This window comes from Rousettus aegyptiacus, unplaced genomic scaffold (assembly GCF_014176215.1).
Source record: "Rousettus aegyptiacus isolate mRouAeg1 unplaced genomic scaffold, mRouAeg1.p scaffold_m13_p_13, whole genome shotgun sequence".
Lineage (NCBI taxonomy): Eukaryota > Metazoa > Chordata > Mammalia > Chiroptera > Pteropodidae > Rousettus > Rousettus aegyptiacus.
In genome coordinates, this window is record NW_023416288.1 from 51512139 (window position 1) to 51539431 (window position 27293).

The 27293-nt window shown below is 34.7% G+C and overlaps 1 protein-coding gene and 1 pseudogene across 2 annotated transcripts in view; one reads left to right on the top strand and one right to left on the bottom strand.

Annotated features, from left to right (window-relative positions):
* Nucleotides 1–27293, bottom strand: part of CNTNAP2 (contactin associated protein 2) — a 1484598-nt gene that overhangs the window by 912863 nt on the left and 544442 nt on the right. The gene's annotated exons all lie outside the window — the stretch shown is intronic.
* Nucleotides 2614–2732, top strand: LOC118611072 (annotated as a pseudogene).

Consider the following 27293-nt stretch of genomic DNA (forward strand, 5'->3'; position numbering starts at 1 on the left):
TCAACTGCTTCCTCTAATAGATGTATCTTCAGGGCTTTGAGAAACTTCTGGAGTTAAGTAAATGTTAACAAAATGATTACTTAACAAATGAATGACTTGCTTATGATAGAAATTTTTAAATAAAAGTTTTACAGCTGAATAGATATAAGGATTAAATGGCATAAGGATTAAATGTAAAGATTAAATTAAGTCAGGGTATCTATTATTTATCTCTTGATTATCTTTTAGTTGCATCTATAAAATTCTTTTCACAAACTTGTCTTATTCCTTCCAACATGATATAGGATCCCTTTTCATAACTTTTATCAATTTGACTCCCTAACCCTCATTACCTGTTGCCCCAGATAGATTGACTACCTGTTCTTTTCTAGAAAATCTGAATTTTAAACCTTTTAAAGGCAGATTTATCATTATAAATTGGCAGCGTCATCTTTAAATCCAGATAATCATAGTAAATAAATAAATTTTTCAAGACTTAAATTCTCACATTTTCTGAAGTTATATTTCTGTAGATCCTGGTAGTACTTTTCCACGAAAGGCCATTTTCCTCTCTGGAGCCACAGTCTCGTCTCTTACGCTGTGGTACTCGGCCCAAAAAGACAGTGAGTATAGGTGTCATTTAATTGCTATTAATGTTTCTTCATTTTCTCTTATAATTTCTTGGCTCTTACTTTCCTGTGCTTTCATTTCTTGAGTGACTGCTCAATTTATTATTATTATTTATTTATTTATTTTTAAAACAAAAGCAGTTGAAGTTAAGAATTTGCCCCAAGTAAAGCTTTAGGCATAATCCAGACGGCATTGAGCACGGACCTCCAAGTTTCATACTCTTTCAAATGACTCTTCAAATTTTGAGCTTTTATTCCCCCGAACGATGGAACTGAGACGCATTTTCATATAACAAAGATTTCTGAGGGGGCTGGTGATCTATACGTTTTCAAAATTTACTCCTATTTTCCTATACTCATATTCTTGAGGTACAAGTCTATAACCTATATAATACCTGATTTGTAATCTATAATTTTTTCTTTGTGACTTAATAAATGATCAACATATGCTTAAAATGAAGACCTATTTTCTAGTTGTTATGTCCTAGGAAGACAAAATAATATTTTAAATAATATTACTCTTCTTACATCCTTGGTTTGTTATATATCTACATTGTTCTATTAAAAGTATCTATTCACAATTTTTATAAAATGCCCATGTATTTTACCTTTTTAATATACATATTTTATGCCAATTAGTAGATAAACTTTGTGACTCGCATATTACCTAAAATACTGATTTTGCAATATAAGATGAATTTTTTTCTACTGTTTATCACTTTTATGTTTTTTGTTTCTAAAATATTCTTCATTTCTTCAAGAAATATTTTTGAGTGCCTGCTATGTGCCAGACACTCTTCTAGGTCATATAAATTCAATAATGTATAATATGGATAAAACCTCTGTGCATCTTGGAGCTTACATTTGATGATTCTTTCTCTATTCTTACAGCCTTGTCTAACTAAACATCAAAATATAATGTTTTTTTTTTGGTAATATTTTCCCAGAATATGTGGCTTTGTCATTTTTATAGATTTTTCACTATATATATGTGTGCATATATTAATGCATATATTATTTATTTTTAAACACATTCTGACAATCTTTTTCATTTAAGAAGTTTTCATTTATTTGCATATATATTATTTATAATGCATGCTGTGTTATGGGTCTCTGCTCTTGTATTACTCATTGCGTTTCTTATTTTGTGAAATATAGATACTACTTGGTTGCTTTTAATCACTATTATAAAGTGAAAGCTTTAAGGATATTCAGTTAAGGATATACAATGTATGGACACATATTTCTCTACATATTGTGAATGATAAAATCAACTCTCTCCTGAACCCCAACCCTAGGCACTGTGATGAGGTTTTTATTTCCTTTCTTCCCAATTTTATACAACAAACACCTAATTTTGAGTGTTGGATAAGGTGATCTGTGATTACAGATATAAAAGTTCCATTTCTAGGTTAATATCTTTCAATTTGTAGTTTTCTATTCCAGAAAGCTTTCATTTTTTATTTAACATAAACACAATTTGCAAAGTTTCAAAACTGTCTAGATTTAACCTACATCTAAATTCAATGTTCAGTTCAAGTCATTTTAAGCAGTATTTGCTCATTCATATTTGTGAATTTCTATGCACTTTCCTGTTAGCTTGAGTAAATGCTTTAGGGCTTGTGTTTTTTCTTGGTTTTTGGAAATTATGGAATATCTTTTTGTTGTTTTCACTGTTGGAACTACACATTGGCTAGCTCTGGAATTACTGAAAATTTAATGTTTCCCCTCAAAATTCTATAGCTCTTTCTTCATATAATCTGTCATGAAATAATGTAGAGATTTTTAAAATTATTTTAACAACTTTTTGGAAAATTATAGAGATTTTGTATTATACCTTCCAATCATCTTGAATGTTTTTATGTAAGTACATTTTTAAATTTGCAGGGATGGTATGGGATTAGTTTTCACTTTTTTTTCCTTGAAATGCAGAAAGCTTTCAATAAGAATACTCTGAAATCTGTCTTACCCTCAAGAACATTTTTCTAGATTTTAAACCTCTAAGGTCTACGGCCATGCCACCCTGAATAAGCCCGATCCTGCCTGATTTCGGAAGCTAAGCAGGGTTGGGCCTGGGTGGCACTTGGAAGGGAGACCACCTAGGAAGACCTGGTGCTGTAGGGGTAAAAAAAAAATAAATAAATAAAAAATAAGTGATAGTATACTGACAAGGTCCTTGCAATCTGTGAGGTCAAACAAAGTTTGCCTTGCCTAAAAAAATAAATAAATAATTTTTAAAAATAAGCCTTTTAAAAGAAGAAATCATGTCTTATTATCTATGTTCTCATAGTCCATCACAGTGATAGCCATATAGCAGATATGAATATGTTATTGATTCATATTTCCAATATATCTTTGATTACTATTTCTGCTTTATTTTTTTCTACAGTGATATATTTGGATATCCATTTGTTGCCCTTTGTATCTATTTTTTAAATAATTTTAAATCTTTTTCATTATCTTTTATATTACTTTTGAACTCACAAAGTGTAACTTCACATTACTCATTTAATTTATATAGTATTTCTATCCAATGTGAATTTCCTTTCTCCAATGTGGGGTTTAGCTCTGCCTTAGCGTTTTTAGTTTCTTTTATTTTTTTCCTTAATTTAGAATCATTTTTTTCTTTATGCACATATTCTTTTTATTTTGATATTATCTTGATTTATCTTTATCTCTGTATTCATTTAACAAGCTCAAAGACTTCTATTCCTTACTTTTCATTATTGAGAGATTTTTCTTTCTTTATAGCTGCATAAGAGATGCAAAATGGATGAACAGGAACATGTCTGAGATCATGACCTTGCCACTATCATACTGGGGAAATCAAAGTTTATAACTCAAGACTATAAACTGACAAGCTAAACAAAGCAATGGAAACATTCGATCTTCCATTCCAATCCAGGGTCTTTAGCCCCATCTCATCCAAAATAAATAAGTAAATAAATAAATGGAAGATGCATCAATAATTAAAGAACTCAGTGAAAATCAGTCAGGATGTTAAGACAAGTTTATTTTAAAAAAGCTATATTTTATGATGGACTTCAATAAAACATTGCGTTTAAAAGAGAAAAATCCCCATGCTTATATAAATATCAAAATTATGGATCTCTAAGGAAAATTAGATCATCTAATTTTACACTTTGCTTTTATAAATAAGGTGTGGAGAAGTAAATGTACATATACTGGTTTTTGTCAAAACCAGTATTGTTTTACTGGGTTTCCTTATAGCAAGTACATATTCTATAGGTCCAGGTACTTCAGGTCTAGTGTCACATGAATAGAATTAGAATTGTTTCATATAATATAGGTCCACTGGGTGGCAGTTAAAACAAAACAAAACAAAACAAAACAGATTTGGCTCAAAATTCTGGAAGGATTTTTTAAAAGAGCTCCTTGGAATCTAGTCAGTTCTAATAATTACTTGGCTAGTAATAAAAATAAGTTCTTATAAACATCTCCTGAAAATTAAATTTGTTCACTTCATAGCTTCAACAGATTTAGGAATATCATTCAAATGCTGCTGGTTTATTATGCAAACACAAAGTCAGAATTCTGCAAACATATCTCTGAAGACATTTCTGAAGTTATTAAGGCCTTATGAATATGAGGATAGTAGTTCATCCCCTGAATCTTTTCAGGCATCAGATTAAAATAAAATAAACCAAATCCTAAGCCCTCTGTGGACATTGAGATTTCAATTAAAAAAAAAAAAAGAAGACAAAAATCTTTTTCTCCTTCTACTATTATATAAATAGGAAAACCAAGGACAACAAAGATGTTTTCACTTGTACACCTAATTGTCAAGAAGATATTAGAAAACATGTTCCTTAAGCCTCCTGGTTGGAATAATAATGAGGAGAAGCATAACACGGTGATAAAGAACTCAGTATGTGGTGCCTTTGTTCAGATCTCTTCTCCATTGTTTACAGATGTTTTGACTCAGGTGGGTTATTTAAATTCTCTGCACCTCGGTCCTCATATCTGCAAATGGAAGTGCTACTGACTACACAGAATGCATGAAAATTAAATGAGGTAATTCCTATAAAACACTTAGAGGAACGTCTAACACAGTCAATGCTCAATAGGTATTGTTATCTTTACTTACTACTCCAATTTTGGTAGAAAGTACAAGATAATTCATAAAAAATAGAAATGATTTAACATTTTCTCTTTATAGTTTACTATTAAAACAACTTGAAAAAATATTCACCGATATATTGGCAATATTTTACATAAATGAATGCATTCGATTCTAATTTTTAAAAGTTAAGAATAGTTTTAAATACTCTAGAAAAGGATGAAAGGAGAGCTCATGTTCTATGCCAACACCAGTCTGTTGGGACGAGTGACTAGGATTAAGTTTTGAGAAGAGTTTGGAATTAGATCGACTCAAGTAGGCAGTGGTGCCTGACACAGGATAAAGTGGTGGTCACGTAGTCACTGGCTGGTCAAATCTATTAACGCGTTCGCTTGCTACTGTATTCCTTTCAACAAATACTGAGCAGTTAGTACAGACTACCGAGGTTCTTGGTTTGGAAATGTGTTTGTAAGCAAGGCAAAGTCCCTTCCCTGGCAAGGCTAATCTGTGTTGCAGAAAGACAAATGAACGAAGGAAGTTCACACAAGATAAATATTATTAAGCAAAATAAAACAAAATTAGGTGTTAGAGAGAGACCAAGGCTACGATGAAGCGACCAGCTGAAGCTGCTCTGAAGTGGTGACATTCGAACAGGGCCTTGACGGAATGAAGTGGGGCTTGTGAAGATCAGCGGGCAGAGCAACAGTGCAAAGGTCATGAGGTGGGGAAAGGCGCTTCTCTGAGTAACAGGGAGAAGGATGATGTGCTGAGAGGCCAGTGAGGAATGGGGGGCGCAGAGGAAATGAGGTCGGAAGGATGGCACCAGGCGGTGTACGAAGAAGGGCCGTGTGACAGCGAAGAGTTGGAATTTTTCAGAGGGCAAAGTGAAACTACTAAAAAGAGTTTTAAAAAGAGGAATGACAGAGTCTGATATATGCTTTTAAAGAGATCACTGACTCCTAACTCCTGCTTAGATCATCCATCCCTAACACATCCTCGGGGCTGGCATAATCTTATTAACAAAACCAGCGACAGAGCTCAGAGAGGGGAAAAGGCACACCGCACTGACCCTTCGCCAAATAAATCTCCTTCCTGCTGGTTTAGTTCTCCGGAAATATGTGTTGTTCTCTCTTTCTTTTTTGTTTTTTTAAATTCTTGACTTAATTTGATGTTCCCTCCAAACCCTAATCTACAAGGTGTATAAAATTAGAAGTAGTTCCTAGAAAAAGTTAATATATTCATAAGCAGTATTTTTAAAGCAATGTTTGAAGAGAAGATTTGACACCTTCTCCCCATACTTGTGTGGCTTTTTAGTAATCTGAGCTTGAAGAGAAGTGACTAGCGCCCCAAAATCTGAAAAAAATAAAAACCTGTATGAATGGAACATGACCTAGCCCTCTGAGATTAACAGTCCCCGCCCCCTCCAACTGTCGTCATGGCATCCTGTGCCTTTGCCCTCACACTCAGGTACATTGTGATAGGAAAACAGGTAACACCTTGTAAGTTCCCCAGGCAAGATGTATGTGCTGTTCTCTGAGTTCACAATTCTATACACACACATGCGCGCACGCACACGTGCGCGTGCACACACACACACTCTCTCTCTCTCTCTCTCTCTCTCTCTCTCACACACACACACACACACACACACACACACACACACACACAACTTCCCATTCCCTGGACCTGCTCTCATTCAAAATTCAAACCCTCTGGAGCCCTACCTCCAACTCACAGAGGGTTACTGTGCAGCCTCTGAACTGTGTGCATGTTTAGCCTCTCAGAGCAGCTGACACACAGCGGGGAACTAATTAATGTACTCATTCAACAAACATCCATAATGGTAGCAGTGAAACACAGCACAGCCTTTGAAATAACTAAGGTAAGAGCCAGAAGAGGTTGGTGGAAAGAGATGATTTGAGAAGAAATAAAGATTACCAGTACAAATAACACATATTTTTCTAGCAGCAATTCATTTTAGTTTCTCCTATCTCTGCAACGAAATCTGTCCCCTGCTTAAAATTCTTACTGTGTGTGTGCAGGGAGGACTGAGTGGGAATGGAACGGGTTATTTTCAGCAATATTAGTTTAGACCATACATCATATAGGGCATGAATAGACATTCATGCAAAAACGGTCACTGTCTAAATCCACCTTCTGCATCGAAAAGACATCGAGAATTCTCCAGTGGTGAGAGTTTAAATCAACAGTTACTTTAACGTCCGTACCTGTGGGCCACCCAAGGTTAGGACCGAGGGGTCTAACGCAATTTCTCATGGGTCAGAATATTGGGAACAAGCAATAAGTATTCAGAAGTAAAACAAAGTATAATGTTGGAATAGTTATGAATAAAGAATGTTCCCATTTGAAATCAAGATAACTCAAACTTTGGTTAAAATGTGTTTTTCTCCAACAATGCTACCTAGATAAACAGTTGCATCGAACCGTTGCCTGTCTATCATATTTGATAAAATAATAAAGACAGTATTCTTAAGACCATCATTTAAGTATAGGAAAGAACTTCCCTGAACATTTTATACACACAATTCTTCTAAGATAGATGTTAAGCCTTCTAGCTATTATCTCCTAATGTGCATACAATATATTTGACAGCTATTTGGATATGTTTGTGATGCATTCATGCCTTCCAGCTAAGCATGCACTATTCAATTTGGAGGCCTTAAATAAGCTCTCAGTATTTTTGAGAGCTAATTAAAACTTCATTATTAGTACAACAGCCGTACCATATTACTGGCTTGATAAGAAACCCAATAACTGACAGTGTCTGTGTAGGTCTTTCAAATGACAGTTATAATTAAGTCGCATGGAACCCACTGCCCTCTAGAACCTTTTTAACAAGAAAACAAAATAGTAAGCATGAAGTGCAGGGTTGATTTACATTAACATAAAGAGAAAGCCTGAATTCTGTCACAGATTTTCAAAGTTTCAAACTTGGCTTCCCAGCTAGAAAAGAAATTATATTTGAAACACATATTTTTAAAATTTTGCTTTTTTGGAAGGGTAAATATATAGTTATCCTTTCTTCTTGTAATATCTATTTTTATACAGCTAAATAATGTACCTTTTAATGATTAAGTCAATTTATAAAAAAATTAATACGATAATTTAACCTGTCCAAAAAGGGAATAAAAATAAGTGCTAATATAATCAACTCTCTTTTTTCCTATTGATATTTTCTTAACAGTTACTTTTTAATATAAGCTAGTATCCTCCAGTCAGCCAATATTGCTTCTCGGCAATTTTCACACAGATATCCTGTTGTGTGTTATGGGAATGTCAATGAACTTTAATATTATCTAGAACAAAACATCATTAGGAACTAAATTCTTTGGGGAGCAGCAATATGAGATGTATCAAGTTGCAAAGCCAAATAGTTAACAGTTCTGTTATTTGTTTAAACTTATTTGTGCCAATAAAACGTATCGGAAAAAAAATGTCCTAAACTTTTTATGGTTTCTTCATGCAAACAGATAACTGTCAGTGACTTAGGATAATTTTAATTAAATCATAAATTATATTAATTATAGCAAAGGCATGATCATATCAACCATCTTATTGAAAACACACTTTATTACAGATATTATAATAAGAAGAGGGGTATCAAAGGTTAAAGTGATTATTATGGAAATAATTTGTAAGTTTATGTAAAGTCATGGGCCTAACTTTCCATCACAAATAAGTAATAAAACATTATATTTTATTTTAACTTTGAAAAATCTCTGGATTGTTTTCTTATTTGGTACAATATAGTTAGTGCCAATCGATAAATTAATATATGCTTTGCTATATGCAGAAATTGAACTAAGAATATTCTCTTGTATAATTCCTCAAAAACTAAATTTTCTGAACTGTATTATGCACTGAAACATGAAACAAATTTAAAAAATTACTTTAAAAACAATGAAAAATATTATTTAATTACAAAGGCACATGTAGAATCACCTAACATTTAAAGTTTGGAATATTCATTCCCTTGAAGATTTTACTTTTATCTTGGGCTTTGCTTGCATTTGTACTTGTAGCCTGAATCCATACCGATTTTTATCATTAAAAAAGGACACTAAGTAAATTAGAAACTATCAAGGGAAACCACTAAAACTATATGACAGTAACATTAAATTCGGTAGGTAAAACGTTTTGTTGTTATGTTAGGACAGCACCTCAGAATGATAACAGAAATTGGTAGAGTTTCTCAGAATAAATATATGAAACAGAAGAATAACGTGCTTTATACGTACACACACACACACAAATATATGTATATGTATATATGTGTGTGTGTGTGTGTGTGTGTGTGTGTGTACACACACAGGCACCAAGATGGTATTAATTGTGCAAAGATTTTTTTTGTTAGGAAAATGGGTCACTGTGCATTGTAGAAACAAGGCTTTTGCTAGACTTAGGTAGTATGGATATATTTTTCCCAGGCTGTGGTTTATATTTTCATTTTCTTGATGGTGTCCTGTGAGTAACACTTTTAATTTTTATGTATTATATTTTTATCAATTTTTTCTTTTATTGCTACATACTTTGTGTTCTAATAAACCGCTGACTTTCCAAGATGGTAGATATTTTCTCCTAAGTATACTTCTAGAAGTTAAAAAATACTAGCTTCTACTTTTAGGTATATAATCTATTTTTAATTAGTTTTTATGTAGAGTGTGAAGAAAGGATCAACGTTCATTTTCCCCATATGAATATCATTATCCAAGTACCATTTTTTTTAAAAAAGACTATCCTCTTCCCACTGAATTATGTTGGTAGCTTTGTTGAAAGTCAATTATCCATACATTGTGAGTCTGTTTCTGGACTCTCGGTTTTGTACTCTTCAATTAGATGTTTATGTTTATAGCTATACTATACTGGCTATATTAATATTTCATTACAGGAATTCTTAGAAATTCTTCAAGTTTTTCAAAATAGTTTTATATATTTTAAGCTTTTTGCAGTTACAAGTAAATATTCAGTCATCTTGTAAATTTTTTAAAAAGCTTTCTAGAAATACGATAGGGAATATGTTGCATCTATAGATCAATTTGTGAAGAATGGACAATAATAATGTGTTTTCTAACCAATGACCATGGTATAGTTATCTAATTTTGACTTCTTATAAAATTATTTTATAATTTTATGTATAGAAAATAAGCATAATTTTCATTACATTTAACTGTTGGCATGTTAAGTCTTTGATGTTATTTTGAATATTACTTTATAAGTTATATATTCCAAATATTTGATGCTAGCACATGGAATTTTTTTGTTTTAACCTTGTATCCTGTTACCTTGCTAAATTTATTCATTACTTATAATAGATCTTTTAAAATGTGATTAGGGTTCTTTAAATGTACAAGCATATTATCTGAAAATATAAACAGATTTACTTCTTCTTTCCCAAACTTTATACGTCCATTTATCATTGTCATATTGCACTGGTTAGGATCTCTTTTCCTTGTTTTATAAATCTAGGGGAAAACATTTTGTCTTTTACCATTAAGTACTGCATCAGCCAGAGGTTTTCATAGATTCTCATGATCAATCTGATGTAGTTTCCTCTCAATCCATTTTTGTTGAGAGCGTTTTATCACTAATGGAGGTTGGATTTCGTCAATCTAAATGATTTTTTCTACATCTATCAAAATAATCATATGTGATGATTTGCATTGATTGAATTTTGATTATTAAACCAACCCTTTTTTCCTAGGATAAACCCCGCTTAGTCAGAATGTATTATCTCTATATAAGTATTGTTGTATTTAATTTTCTGATTAATTTTTGTATCTATATTCATTATAAATGTTGAACTGTAATTTTCTTGTAATTTTTTATTGACTTTGGTAAAAAGTCTGAGACCCTATATTCTTAAAAAGGAGTATAGAGATGTAGAATGACATTCCATATTAAGAAAGGGATACACTTTAAAATGTCTAATAGTAAACACCAAAAATGTTGAGTATTTAAATTCTAGAAAAAAATGGAATAATAAAACACTGTAACTTCAACAACAACCTCAAATGAATAGCAAAGAGGTCAAACAAAGGAAAAAAAAAAAAACGTTGAAAAGCCCTTCATAAACAGAGTTATGCTTTAAGACATTTCGTTTAAGGTGGGTCTTGTTTCTTGGAATTGTGCTCCCGTTCTCTCATAGTTAACTAACACCTTTCTCCTTACTTAGTCTGCAAGAAAACGCCAGCAAGTATTTTATCTTCAAACTGTCTTCAGAAACCCTAAATGGCCTAGCTCAATGTTTGGGAAATGGTACGTGCTCAGAAAAGCTTCTTTGATTCTTCTCAAGGTTAAATACTTGGTTGGTAAATGTCTAGGAACAGGGGAGGAAAGCAAATAGCATGTCCTCTCATTAGGATTATATGTATTATACATTTTCATTCAAGTCTGATAATTCTTCCCTTAATGAACCATCAGTGACTTTTATTGAATCACATTCCGTATTTAATTAGTATTTTTGAATTGAAGCTATTCTCATTTTATAAGTTGACTGTGGAAATACCTTGTGGACATTTGACTAATATTTTAATTAAAGCATAGAGTCATATGAAAGACAAACCTCTTATCTTGGCTAATTATCAGCTGTTGATAATAATTCATCCATACTGAATAAAGTTTTTGGTAGTTTGCTTATGCAGTGGCAAATAAGGATTATAGGCAAACACTTATCTAATACTTCAATGAAACAACTCCTTTTGCTTTATTTTCTTATGCTATTTATACTTTTGAGCAAAGAAAACATTACCTTTCAGCACAGTCATAAATGCCTACTATTGAAAGAAATGTTTAAAGATTTAAATATGCAGATTTTTTGGTCATTGCTTTTCTGTTCACTGTTCCCTTTATACTATCACATAACTACTGATTTAAAGAAGGATTTTTCAAGTTATCAAATGATTAGTTTTTACAAAACATACATTAAGTAGGACCCAATGTTCAGTAATTATTTCCATATTTAAGGTCACTGTATAAGACCAAATGCATTCAATACAATAGCAATTAAGTGAAAATCTGCATGCATTAGAGTTCACTCGAGCACAAGAGAGAGTATAAAACTTTTATTTCTGAGTCCGGTTGAGACCGTTTAACAACTGGAGGTGCCAGAATGACTGCATATTATCTCAGAGTCTCTGCTGCATCACACCATGCAGCATGTGGACAGGGCCATGTTCATGTGCATGGCTGCACACAAGTACAAGATTATGAGTGCACGTGTATGCGTCACAGAATTTGAATTCCTGGCCAAGTTTAAGAAAATCTTCTGATACAAAATGAAAATAGCATTGATTAAAAGTATTTCTTTAAACTTTGAGGGCTTTCTGTAAAATCTTTGATAGATAGTTAACCAATGTCACATCTTTCCCCCAAAGTACAAATACGAATGTGAATATTAGTTCTCGTTCATGAGCAAACAATGTGTTGCATGGAATGTTACTATTTTTGGATAAGATTTCTAGATATCCTGGGGGCATTTGTGGTAAAATTATTACAAGGAAACATGACAAAAAGTCATTCACTGCTGTTTCTTCAAAGGATAACTTGCTATGATGCAAAAGTTGCCAAAATTCACAATCTTTCCGCTTTCGCTGTCATTAGGAAAGGCCCAGATATTGTAGCTTCCTTAATGTTACAAAATCATAATGTGATATTTGGAATGTAATGGAACATTAAGGTTTCAATAAAGAATTAACTCACTACATTAAATATTCTCAATATATAAATTTGATTCTCAAATATTAAATTAGAATAAATTGCTCTATTATGAATGAGTAATCTGAAAAAAAAAAAGAAAAGAATTGGTGGGAGACAAGTTCTACCTTCTGAAGTCATATCACTGCTATGGACTTGGTACCAGATTAATAGTTTTACCTTTATTTTTCCCAATATACAAACTGATAAAATAGGAATGTTAGCATTTATCCACAAGAGGATGCTTCATAGGATGAATAATTAAAATGGTTGAAAAGTCCTTTTGATTAGAATGGTCACACAACTGCCAACAAATAATAACCCCTTTATTCAAAATCAAATGCTCAGAGGTTAATTGATTTGCCACAGCGGTCTCAAGCATTATCAGTGTGAATCTATATTCGGATTGCTAACTACATTTATCTTTTGAATATTTAGGAAGCACCAAAGTTCTAAAATCCAGTAAATTATATACAGCATTTGCTTTTCCTTTGATTATATATAATTTTGTTCTTTAGCCATTTAGTGTAGACAGGAAGCAATGCAACGCAACCCCTATGACCTTGTTAAAAAAAGTAATACCTGGGTCATAGAATATTTGAGCTGCAGTTCAAGTTTTAAAACAGTTTCACTGAACGTTCATATTCTCCTGATTATGTTTTTTTTAAAATTAGGATGTGATTTTTCATAGTCATCTCATGTTTCAACTCACAATCTCCAGGTGTCAGGAATTTAGGCTTAGTTAGAATTCTACTAACAATTGCAGTTATAATCTAGTATTCTTTACTAAAGGTTATCAATTTTATCAACTAAAGTAATTTTTTAAAATTATTGAGCACTTAAGAAAGCAGCTCATTGTAAGATAATACCTAAACTTTTAAATTTTAAAATATATTTAAGCAAATGAATAAGGAGAACTGTGAAAATAAATTAAGATGATAGCCACATAATACAAAAATAAGAAAACACCAACCAAAAACAAGTTTCAGTCCACAATTTACAAATAATGTTAAGTGTGAAAGCTGGTGGTCAGTGAAGAGAGGCACAAAAAACACATCAGTATGCATCACGGTTATTAGTTTCTTGACTTTCAGAGGGTTTTATTGTCCTAGGCCTAATTCTATCCTTGAGGCTCTGGTATAAATATTTCAGCAGATTTGATCATAGTGCCACAGTGGTAATATTGAATTACATTTTCTATTTCAAGAAATAGTTTTCATTGGTTTAAACAAATACTCTAAATGGACTTAAATATTTTATTTGTTTAGAAAATATATTTAAAACTAATATAGCTGATTTATATATGTTTATATGTGCTTTTAATAGGGTATCTTCCTCTCTTCAATCTTCATAGGAATAATTACAAGAGAAATATCTTTCAGATAAATATGCTCCTATCTAGTTTATGTGCTTATGGAACTATACGGGCTGTTCTAGAACTTTTCGAAAACCAAATAGTATCTGAAACAGTGCCTGGCACATGGTAGGAACTCTATAAATGGAGATACTCTTGTCTCCAGCCCACAAATGCTGCCATCCCCAGATTCTTTCCACGGGCTGCTCTGCTGAGTCTACAAAAATGTTCAACTTTTTCCCTAACCTATATAAAAGAACAGAAAGAAGTCAAATAAGCTCCCTAGTTTGCAGCAAGCTTCTTGATTGTCCCTGTCCTTCTCTGTCTCTGACTTTCTCTCTTTCTCTCTCTCTCTCTCTCTCTCACACACACACATTCCATTCTCAACTATTTTTTAAAGTACACTTATAATCAGACATTTATATTCTAATTAGCTGTTATCTGTATGGGAGTAGAAAGTACACCCCTTTTATTTCCCATTGTTCATTGTATCTTTTGTACAATAAGAATGAACTTGATAAACGTTTGTTAAATAAATGAGCTCTCAACATATACTTGTACTTGAGTGACTTCTCTATGTATTATTCTATCAAAAATCTCATTTTAAATTTTGGCCATGAGCCCACCTCCGAAGCTCTCACGTTCTTGCAGGAACTGACCCTCCTCTACTGCATGCTGGTTTTCCTAATCTTTCTGACAACAATTTTTATAAAATTGCTTTAGGTGATAAAATTGATAGCCTTTAGTAAAGAATAGTAGAATATAAGTGCAATTGTTAGTAGAATTCTAACTAAGCCTACATTTTGATTTAATTTTCTCTTGTGTGGTTTCCTAAATTCAGCCTGAGGCCTGAATATAGTTCTTTCCCTTGAATTTATTATTGGTTCTCTCTTCCTTTCTATTTGCTCATAGACCAACGTTTCCTCTTCATCAATCACTCATGTAGCTCTCATATCTCTCTCTTTTTTTTTTTTTCAGTTCCAATCTTTCTCCAGACCTTGAAAATCCAATTTCTGTTTGCTAGACACCACATCTAGATATTCACTTTCAGTTCAAACCTCTGGATTTTCATCTTTTCATTCTTGTCTTTCATACATGAGATGTTGCAAATTTCTGTTGATCTTCATCCCTCTCTCTCTACTGTTTTCCTTGCTATTCTCATATCTCAGGCTCTTATCATTCCACAAGTTATTTCTTCATTTACCCTGATCCTTACTAGTAAATACTTCTATATACTTCCTAGTTCAAAGCTATAAGAAAGAGAAAAAAAGTCTCTCTTCCAGGGATATGCCTAGAACATATCTTAGAGGGACTTCAGACAAAAGGTATGTATTAATACATTAGGACAAATAAAATCTCATTGGAAGAAACAGAAAAGTAACCAAGGGCTTCAAATACAAATAATAACATACATTTCTTAAACCATTTTCTTATATTTGTAACTTCTTTATGTTTACATTCATGCACAATATCCGGACTATAAATATCTGCTTAGTTCAACAGAAAATTTATTTTGGTTATAAAAAATAAAAGTGATGGAGGGAACAGGCCGTAAGGACTTAGTATCTATGTCCTATGGCGGTCAGGACCCATGAAGACAAGAAGACTTAAAATTTTACGGTACCAATTGCTTCACATTGTAGTTACAAGATACCTGTGTCTTAGAGAAGCTTTGAGGAGTTGATAGAAAATTTCCCTAATTTTCTGTTCTGAGTGATTGGTAGTGGTTTGGTGGTGGCTTCTGAAATAGCTTTGAGGTTGCCTCTGGGGCTCCATGGAAAACGCTGTGATAATCAAACAGTAATTTCTGAGTGGGCACTAGGGATGTGACAAGCGGTTCGGTGTGGCAGCATTTTTTTGTTCACCCTAAGCTTTTTCAGGTTTCCATGTGCAACCTCACCCAACATCTGATGAAAAGTCTCTGTAATCATTCCACTTATGATTTTACAGAGTGTGGCTTTGCTTCCACTTGTCCTTAACTATATGTTTCCTGGATTTTTACTTGTCATTTAAAATATTTTTCTATACTACCTATTTTTGTAGATGGAGCATATACAATATTATTCTTTCTGATATCACAAACTCTGTTGGTCTCTTTAGTATGAGTGCCACATTTTGCCAATATTGTCTTGAGACAGAAGAATTATTACTTCTATGTTCCTCAGTTAATAACTAAAATTTAGCAACATGCAAATGTTTAGATTACATTTCTATGAATTATTTAATTTTACCTCTTATTTACAAGTTTCCTTGCACTTTAAAAAGCTAAAGAAAATTTCTGAAAATATTCATCATTTAAAATTACCTTTTCTAAATAACTGAGGATTCCTCAGTTCAGAAAATACATGAAAATCTAAGAAAGAAAGAAAAAGTTAAGCATTGTTCTATGCTTTTCACTTCTATCTGAAATCTTTAAATATTTGAGTTTCTCAAGGCTAGGCCCTTCTTGTCTCTCTTTCTCTGGTTATAAACATTGTTTCCCATGACTTTAAAAACCATCTACATATTCATGACCCTCACATTTACATATCTGGTCCAGGCTACACACCAGTTCTAGACCCGTTCATCCACCCAGCTCTTAGGCAGAGACAACCGTGCACTGAAATCCATGCTCCCCCTTCCACTGTATAAGGTCATAGCTGGAAAGTGGCACATCCTTTTATCTCGATGTGGCCACACGACTCTCACGATGGAATGTCAGTATAAGTGTCTTGTATTACTTCCTGGCCAAGGCTTTTAAGAAGTGGGTTTGTCATGTCTGCATTCTGTCTTCTTCCAATCAACTAAGATGAAAGCCAAGATAAATCTTGGAAGCCGCATCTTGATAATCATGGCATCTGAGATAACTTTTGAAGCATATCTTCAGTATGTCAGAATTGACATCACTTTATAAATAACTGGTGGGACTTAGACTATCATACTTTCCAGAAACCCTGAATTAGTCTGTTAAATGTGAGAAAAAGGTACATTTTATTCTCATTGAGCAATAATTAGTTTGGTGGCCTAGCTGACATTTGCTAACTAATACATGGCCATATTTACAAGTCAGAAAATAATTGAGAAAATCCTATACTTGATTTCGTAACCCCTCCCCCCAAACCCAGTCCTCTTCCACTCTTTCCCATTGCAGAAAATAATAAAAACAATAGTTACTTATTGTATATTACTATATTTCTGGCAATGTTCTAAGTACATTAAATATATTTATTCTTTTGTCCTTACAACAGCTCTATAAGAGTACTGTTTTAATTTTATATTTTACATATGAGGAAGCAGAAGTATGAAGACATCAGTCAATAATACACCAAAGGTCAGCAAGTATGTGTCCATGATGGAAATCAAGTCGAGGCATTACAGCTGCCTGGTTCATGCTCTTCAACATTTACCTCTACAGCCTCTTTCTGATTTGAGGACAATGTTTTTAACCCCGAATATATTATTTAAAAAACAATTGGAGGAGTAAGAGACAAGAGAAAATATGAGCAGAAGATAATGAGATGAGGTAAAATTAACACATATAAATATTAACTATATGCTAAACAATACTGCAGAGGGGGATAAAAACATATATGTATGGCTTTTAGCTACCCAGCTAGTCCCTGAATTGCTTAATTAACAAGATAAAGAAAGAAAATGTATTCACACTATTAATAAGGTTGCCTGAATGAGTAAAAAAAAAAAAAAAACAACCCTAAAAACTACCCTTTCTAATTTTTAGGATACTAATACCTGAGAGTATTTTCATTTACTACATTATTTTGAACTATGTTCTTTACCAGATTCCAAAGACAAAGTATTTACCACATTTCAGAATATGCAAACTATACAAAGTCCTACGCATACTGTTAGGAGGCAGCCAAAACAATGCAGGTAAGCAATCAGCTATCTGATCTGGCGTGAACCATAGGTAGTCAGAGTATGCAGGGGAATCAATAGATAGCATGTTTTTCTCTAAATCACTCAAGAAAATATTTGTTAACCTGAAGTTTAAAAATCATTTGGAAAGAAATAGTTTGCAATAGATTTCTCAGAGTAAACACTTGATTATAGAAATCCTTTTTTGCCATTTACTAATACATATACAGAGATTGGATGGATGGATGGATAGACGCATGCATGCATGCATGCACGCACACATACATACATACATACATACATAGAAAGGTACATTTTTTCACTTATGTTCAAGCCAGAAGACAAAGTTGAAGTCCTTTAAACAAAATTAATATGCTAATTTAGATATGAGTCTTAATAGAATAACAACACCATGACACAGGAATGGCTGGATAGTATAGAAAGATTGGGCTGAAATCATTATAAATAGTAAATAGTCTTGTTTCCATTCCAATAATCATTCAACAAATATTTTAGTGTTATCACATATTAAGGACTGTTAGAGTCACTCAGAATGTACTGGCTTAAAAACAAAGATTCCAGCTTATGCAGCTTCAGTTCTAGACAGACAAACAAATGTAATATGTAAGAAAATATATACTATGATAGAAAGTCGTAATTGCTGTGAAATTTTTCAGGGAGTACAGTAAGGAAAGGGTGATTCTGAAGTATTTGGGAGTAGGTGCATATAGACAATGGTATTAAATAGGGTGGATAGAATGGGCTTTATTGAGAAGACAACATTGTGCACATACACGAATTCAGGTGAGTTAGTTAGGAGGGTTTCTGAGGAAGGAGTATTCTAGGTAGAGGAAACGATGAGTTCTAAAACCCTAAAGCAGTGGCATTCCTGGAATGATCCAGGATCAGCGCGCCTGCACCTGAGTAAAGACGGGGGAGAGCGGTAGTTGAGGTAAGAGAAGTAACGGGAAATAGGGTCTCATCGGTCCTTTTAGGCAACAGTAAGGACACTTGCTTTTACTCTGAGTAAATGGTGAACAAATTGCAGGGTTCTGAGCATGAAGGAAGTTACATGATTTGATTTATATTTTAAAAGAATAATCGAGACTGTTCTGTTGACATTGTGTAAATGGAGATAGAGAAAGAAACAGATCTGTTGAAGTTTTTATAATCATTCAAGAAATACCTGGTGTCTCCAACCAGAGAGGCAAAAAGCGGTAGAATTTTGGATTTATTTTCAGTGTTGAGCAAAAGGATGTCCTAATGGATTTTATGTGATGTGCGAAATAAAGAAAGGAGTCAACGGTACTTCCAAATCTGGAAGAGTGGCGTTGAGAGCAAATGAGAGGAAGAAGAGAAATAACCATTATTTAAAATCATAAGACTGATTGGGATCTCCAGGGAGGTGAGTAAATATACATGGAAAGGAAAGAAAAACAGAGACTGAGTCCTGGAGGATTTTAACATTTAAAAAAAAAAAATCCTGGTTACAAGGAAAAATCGACATAGGAGACCTGAAAAGGAACAACAAATTAAATACGAGAAATCCCAAAAGGATGTGGTGGCCAGAAATCACAGAAAGGAAGAGTATCATGGAGGAGGAAATGTTTAACTCTGTTAAAATATGAAGACATGCCAAGTGCATTGATGACAGAAGAGGGATGGCTGTTGGGGTGGTGACAGTGAAAGCCCGACCGGAGTGCTCTGAGAGAGAACAGAAGAGAATGGCCGGGGGCAAGTCAAAACCTTTCTTGAGGAAATTTTGCAAGAAAGGAGGACACAGGAGCAGAGTGGTCACTTTAGGGGATCGAGATGGTTTTTCAAAGTCTGAGAAAATAAAAGCATATTCACACGCTGAACATGAGATCCAGCGTGAAGATGTAATGGGAAGAGAGAGAGGAGAGACTTTCTCAAGTTCCGTCTCGGAGGAGACACACGGAACGGGATTTAATGCCTGAGTGGCGGGGCTGGCTGCGGACAGAGGCAAGGATGTGAAGTCCAGCTCTTCCATCGTGCGGCTCTACCGCCCTTGGCTGGCAGAGGGAGCAGGGACTGCAGGGCTCCACGGGAGCTATTTTGTTGGCCAGCCTATGACTGCCCCCCACATTCCACTGTCCGCAAAGCCTCATGCCCATGCCTAACTGCAAGCGAGGCCAGACATCGAGCTGTATGATGGGAAGAAAGGGGTATGGGTTTGGGGAACAACTAGCCACATTCTCCCACACCTTCAGTTTCTTGGTTCTCGGGGGAAAAAAAAAAATTCATTGTAGGGATTTTTTACTGGTTAGGTCACAGAAATGTAATGAATAAAAAAGAAAAAAAGTACATTTATAACACAATCAACCTTAAGATACAACCTAATTTAATCATGTTAAATATCAAAGGAAAAATCCTGTGAAAATTGCTTATTGTGAAATAATATACTCTACAGTGTCATTTGCTTTTACTTACATTTAAAGAATTATTTTATCAATAATGTGATTTAAGGAATGCTTTTGGCTTTTGTGGTAAATTTAGCTTGATTATTCTTTAAATAAAGATCTCCTAAACTGTAGTTAAGGTCAATAAGAAATAGGAGTGCATTAATATTTAAGTGATCATAAGGATATTAAATAGAGGTTTTTCCTTGTTACATGACTGGGTTTTTCTCAAAGGATCAAGGCTTGGATTCGAGCCCAAGTATCCATTCCATAGGCAAGTGCATGTTAGAGTTAAGGTCAGGGCTGGAGCTGGAGTTAGGTTTAGAGCTAGGGTGGGTGTCAGGGTTACAGTCAGGGTTTCGATTTTACCTGAATGACCTTTAAAAAAATATGTCTTCTTCGGTACCTATAGGCGTTAATGTACGATGCTGTACTTGTCTTATTCTGTGGACACCTTTGTTCCAAGTCCTATTACCCAGGCAGACAGATCGCCTTGTTGGTGCCAACATCCCGTTTTAGTGACACTCTTTAAAACAAAATTTGACTCTGTCCTGCTTTCCTTTAAAATTTCACTCTCTCTTTGTTGACAAAATTGAACACATTTCCAAATCTCTGCTGAAATATACTTGAAAACCTAATGTCATTTTCTATAAATTGCCTCACACTTTTCCCCTTACATTCAATCTTAATTGCTTTTAATATCTTTTCATTCATAGGATCTGAATCCTCATACCGTGTTGGCACTTCAGCCTTTTTTTCTGAAGGTCTGGCAATCGTCCGATATGTAAATGCAAAACCTGGGTAGCTTTAAAGATTTCGTTTGCAGAACAGAATGTTCACATTATCGGTTTCTCAATGTTGGGGTCTCCCTGGTGTTGCAAATGTACAAAGGTTGAGAGAAAAGAGTTTCTGCTGACATGTACACCATTACATGACATAAATAATGCACAACGAATTCTACCTAGAGGAGGGAGCTATACGTTTAAATCCTAAAAAATGTCGAAAACTGAATTTATGCTCTTTCTTAATAAGACTGCCTTTCAGCAGATGAGATAATTAAACCATTTGAAAAACCAGTTCGCCTTAGAGAGTTGGCAGGGACTAGAAAATATTTAGAGCAAGCCCCCATACCTAGGTAGTTATCTCTTGCTCACTGAGGCATGTTCTTTTTGATATCGGAACAGAATAAATGCATGCTGAGAACCTGTAAGTCACATTTGCCCGGCAGCTCTCTCTAGGGAACACGAAGTAGTCTGTCAAAAGAAAACTTACAATGTGGGTCTTGGTGGTTTATCCAGAATAACATCTAATTGTGATTTATTTCCTTCGGTCTTGGCCCTTGGTGCCTCTTTTTTACAGATGTTTTCAAAATATTGAATTGTTCTAAACTAATTTCACACTCGTCTTGTTTCCTTCCACTTTCCAATTTACTCTGCCAAGTGTGACTTTCGGAAAACTGTTATCATCCCCCTTACCCTAAAAATCCTGTTGAAAAACTATACTTCTAAAGTTCTAAATAAATAAAATTTATTTGATTTTTGTAGCATCTTCGAACATGTGATAAAAAACGAAGCCTAAAGGAGGCAGCAATGGACCACTATCATCACTTGAATCAGGACCAGTCCTGTGTCACACTGCATGTTGATGGGTTGGCTGTGGGTATTTTTCCTGTGTCCCATCTCCTCCTGCCCATTCCAGGTCCAGCACCCACCCTCGCTGGTAGCTTTCTTACTGCTCATCGCCTCTCATGTGGGCCCTCAGTGAGGGGCTCTTGGTATAATTTTTTTCCCTCTACCTTATCACATCCAATCTCTGATTTCCTTAGGGCATCAGCTACCATCCTGTTAATGGGAAAAAGCCAATTAAACCTACTGATACAGATTTCAATGCCTGGCTTAAGAGTAATATGTTTATGTTCTCTCATAAAGCATCTGGTAGCGAAAGAATACCATGTTAAAATGATGACGACCAAAATAATGTGTTTCTAAAACTGGATTTTCAGATAAATTAAAAAAAACATATTTAACGACTCTTTAGAAACAAATTAAACTTACGGAAAAGTTAAAGAATATTGTATGGGATATTGTATATCCTCTACATTTTTTATTTGGTTTCCCCAATTTTGCTGTGTCATGTACTTTATCATTAGTTTTTTCTCTCCTTATCCTTACATATCCACACACACACTTTTTTTCTGAACCACTTAAGAGTAAGTTGCATATCATGTCCATTTACTACTGAATACTTCAGTTTATATTTCCTGAAATATGGACAAAAGAAGTGTATAGTTATCGATTTCAGGAAATTTAACATTGACATGTCCGATCAACCTTCCATATCCCAGTTTTATCCAATGACCCGATAATGTCTTTATAGCACCTTTTTCCCATCCAGGGTAGGATCCAGGCTAGGATCACATATTTCACGCAAAAGTCATTTTTACGAACCTCCTTTAACATAGAATAATTCCTTTTGTTGTCTTTTACCACACTGACAGTTTTGAAATTTATCCTACTCTCCTTCCCCTTTTTGTAGTAGAACGTTCCTCATAGAATAGTTCTCATTTTGGCTTTGAGTTTTGTTTCCTCATAATAGATTTAATACATTCACAAGGTCCAAGTGGGATATTACAAGCATGATGTTGGTTTCTTCTCAGTCTGTCACATCTGGAGGCACACATTATGTATCTCTCTCTCACTGAGGATTTTTATTTTGATCATCCAGTCAAGATGTTATCTAATTTCTCTTCTATAGCTATTTTTTTTTCTCTTACGACTAATAAATAATTTGTGGGAGACATTTTAAGATCATACAAATATACTACTGTCGTACAAATCCTTCCGATCCTGTAGTTTTAATGTGCCTTGATATAATGTGCCAGAACTAGTATTTACTACAATGGTTACAAAAATGATGACTTTCTAACTCCAGCATTTCTTCTGCATTTACTTCTCGGAAGCTGGCATCCTAGTAGAAACTGGAGTCCTTGCGTCTTTCCCTACATGTCTGCCTCTCTATCATCTACATGCATCTTTTTGTCTACTTGTTTATCATCTCTGCAGACTTACGATGCATATTTTTCTAAAGGTTTGCAATTTATTACCGTCTTTAATAGTTTCTGTGCTCAACTTACCCAGATTTGACCAACATAAAACATTTCAAGATGGCTCTTGCACCCTTTTTGCCATTAACTATCATTTTTTTTTCCTTTGGTTCTTTCATAAAAAGATACTCCAGACTCATGCTGTATTTTTCTTAACCAAAACCTGATATAATTTCTCCAAGCAGATCTAATTTTTTTTTAGAGGAAATGGTGTTAGAGACTAAAGTCCACTCTAGGTGTGCTCATTGCTACTAGAATGTCTTTGCTTCTAGACAGTCTTTCTTTAACAGGGACAATAAATACATAAATACAAGTGAATATATGTGTATACTCACAGACACAAGTATATGTGAAGCTATGTATACACACATATACATATTCACACACACATATTTCTAAATGGGTTTCCTTCATGTTTTTGCCTATTCCCTATATATTTCTTACTTCCCTCATCGTGAGAAATAAAGCTCCTGACACCATCAGCATATTTACTCATTTTCCCTATGTAATCTATATCTGAATATTTTCAGAATTGCTTCAACTATCTATCCATGGTTTTTCATTTCTTTTTCTTTCACGATAGTATACAATAAATGCCTTTGCACTTTTATTTTTTTTTCACTTAAAATATACATCCAGGAAATCTACGCTACATCAACTCATACAGCTATTTCTCGGTTTCCTTTACAGGTACAGGCTATCCATTTCGCTTGTGTAGTCTAGTGTATTCGACCAATCGCCAGTATTTGGTCAGATAGGTAGTTTCCACTATTTTGTCATCCCAAATAGAGTTGTAATGAATAATCTTTTGCATGTGTGTTTTCGTGTCATTGAAGCTGTACCTTTAGGGTAAATTCCTAGAAGTGAGATGGTTAGGTTGCAGAAGAAATACATTTCTATGTATTATGTGAGCTCTCTGTTCACATTTTGCTCATATTTCAACGCTTCCTCAATTTTAACTGGGGAGATGTTTTAGACGTGGAAACTTTCTCTGTGCCCATTCACATCTATCATCCATAGATGACAAATGATAATATTGAACTAAATTTAGTAAGTTTAGGCCTTTATCTTGCAAGTAGGAAACAAAAAAATTAGGAGTCATTCTAGGTTGGCTTAATTGCAGTCCCTATGCACTCGAGCTGCACACGAGGATGTCCATTTTACACCTGGTCATATGTATTCAAGCCAGTAGCACTGAGAGCCAGCCACGGTGTTTCTTTAGAAATATGCTCTTCATTAACACGTAACAGACTGTGCTTTACCAGCTATCCACGTGCGAAGTGTGAATAGAGCCCCACGTGTTCCCATCAACGTCGAACTTCCATAAAGGCTGAAATAATTCCCCCACATATTGCAAGTAGGCTTTTAAGGTCCTTCGCTAAGTCCCTTGATTATTCCCTTTTGCCTGGCCCGCTGGTGTTCTCCTGCAATTACTTCTGATGCTAGAGAGCAATTTTGATAATAGCTCCTAGTTTCTTTCAGTTCCTATTCCCTCAGAGGTGGCTCTTGATTTCAAGTCTGATTATATTGTCTTCTGAAACTTATTATTGAATTTTAACATACATAGGGAAAAGTGCACATCAGTGTATAGCTTGGTGAATCTCCACAAGTGCAGCAAGCACCCAGCTCAAGAAACAAACTATTCTCAACACCCCCAGACCTCCCTTTGCATCTCCTTCTGGTCACTACCCTCCTACAGAAGAAATCACTATCCAGATTTCTCGCAGCATAGGTTTTGCCCGTTTTTGCATTTTGTACAAATGTAAACGTCGCAGACATATATTTGTGCGCATCATGTATCCTCGTTGGGCACGCACTTCACAAACTGTACTGCTCTCCTGACGCTCAGCTTTTGTGAGATCAGAAACATAGCTACGGTCATCGGATTATGCACGCTGACCCAAGGCCCAGTTCGGGTCCAAGTCTGCCACGTACACATGCATTAGGCATTAGCCCCTTGACATTTCACTCGGCATCCCCAGACTGACTCTGGGTCCAAAGGGAGGACACGCTTTGCTGCCCTTGTCACACCCCAGCCTCCCTCTTACCTCCTTGCTGCTGCAATCTCTGTGCTATTTTCTCCCCTATGGAAGGCCTGAGCTTTCCCACGAATGCCACTTTGACACGTGAACATCGCCTTTCGATTTACACAGGTGTGTGCAACATTTGTCAGGATGCGTTAGACACGTGTAAATTACGAAATTAAAACATTATTGCTTATGAAACGCGCACCTAATTATTACTACAAATCCCAGTGTCCACCAAATCCCTTAACTCAGTCCATCTGTTAACGGATATTTACTAAGCACAGTCAACGTGCGAGGGACCGTCCTAGGTGGTGAGACTCAGCACTCAACAGGACGAACAAAGCCCTCTGAGATCTTACATGTTATCAATCACCCACTGTCATAGCTTCTTAAATATGCTATAATGGGAAAAGCAAAGACTAGGGGGATATAGAAACTGAGGGCAAAACTTGGTCTCTCACCTATCAGGATCCCGTCACAATAGTTGAGTGAGAAAACACTTATCAAGTCAGCACTGGGTGAGTGATAATATTAGTGATCGTGTTTGAGCTCAGTCAAAACGCCTGACGCCTCTATATCTCAATTGGATCTGTTGAGAAATAGATTTGATTCTATTAAATATCCACTGATTTTATATAATTTGAGGAAAGAGTTATTTCACAGTCAGGAATGTGTGTGTGTGTGTGTGTGTGTACGTGAGTGTGTTTTATTTCAGTATCAGTTATCCCAACTCCAAACATAAAATGACTTATCTGAATAATGAAGTCTTCGGTCTTTGACTTTAAAATTGAAAATGAACGAGATTGGCATTACTGCTTATGTTAAGTAAGGCTAAAATGTAATACTCCTATCACTATCCCCAAAATAAAATTGTCAAATTATAGATATTTAATCATACACTGACCTTTTAATTTTATAAGTCACGTAAAAAAAAAATCCATTGTATATATCTTCTAGTATCGCAATCTAAAATCCTTTCAAAGGAATAGGAAACTTCTGTACTTTTTTTCATTCTGTTATCAAAAAGTCATTTGCCAGGCTGAATATAAACAGCCTGAATAGCTTTATGATAAAGTCACAGTCTTTTTCTGTTGCTCTAAGGCTATCACGCACAGCTCCATTTTCCAATTCGTACACTGTAACAAAACTGAAAAATACATATGCAGGACAGTCACTGTGAGAATGGAATGAACAACTGTGCCCGCTAAATGCATAAGATGAATGATGTCTTCGCCCTGGCAACTCAGCTTTTGTATGTGAAATGGTGGGAATGTGTTTTCCAACCTTCTCTGAAGTATTCTGTGTGGGCTAACTAATAATGAAACTCGCTGTTTTCCAATAGATACTAGTATAGCCCAAATGAATGAGCAATTAAATCTCAAGATTCAATTGGAACAAGCTGTTTTATCTTTGGGAGCGCTCTTCTTTAACAGAAGAAATGTCTGTAATAGCCAAGAATGCACGTTCTCTGGAATTTAGTTTTTAATAAACAATATATCCTAAGGAATTAAATGACATTCATAGTGCCAAATGGTACTTAATTCAGAATAAACTTCTATGTGAGGTTTGAAACTTGGACACTTTTTAAAGGCCAGATATTTCTCATGGAGTAGGGCGAGGGGTTGGTGTTAATAAAGCATCTTTGGCTCATTTACCACCCAGCAGAAAATAATTCTGAAAATGTACGTGTGTGTTCGTGTGCGTGTGTGTGTGTTTGCTTTTTGAAGTCTTGCTTGTAAATCAATGAATGCAGAGAATCGTATAGAATTAGCATTAACCAACATCTCACGGCATGGCCTAGGCATATTTCCTGAATTCACGAGGGATGATGTGTTACCCCTCTTAGAAGCGCCTGTCTTTCTTATAAGACCATTCCCTGTTCTTCTTGGTGTACACAACACTACCATCCCTGCTGTGATAGCAAACAGGTTTTAATGGTATAGCTTCATAAAATACATTCCTAATAGTTAAGTGTTATAAGTGGAATCACATCCCCCTAAAATGTATATGTTGAAGCCCTAACCCCAGTTTCCTTAGCAATTTATCTTGTTTGTGAATAGAGTCATTGCATATGTAAGTAGTTAAAATGAGGTCACAATGGGGGAGATCAGGCTCCTAATCCAATATGATTG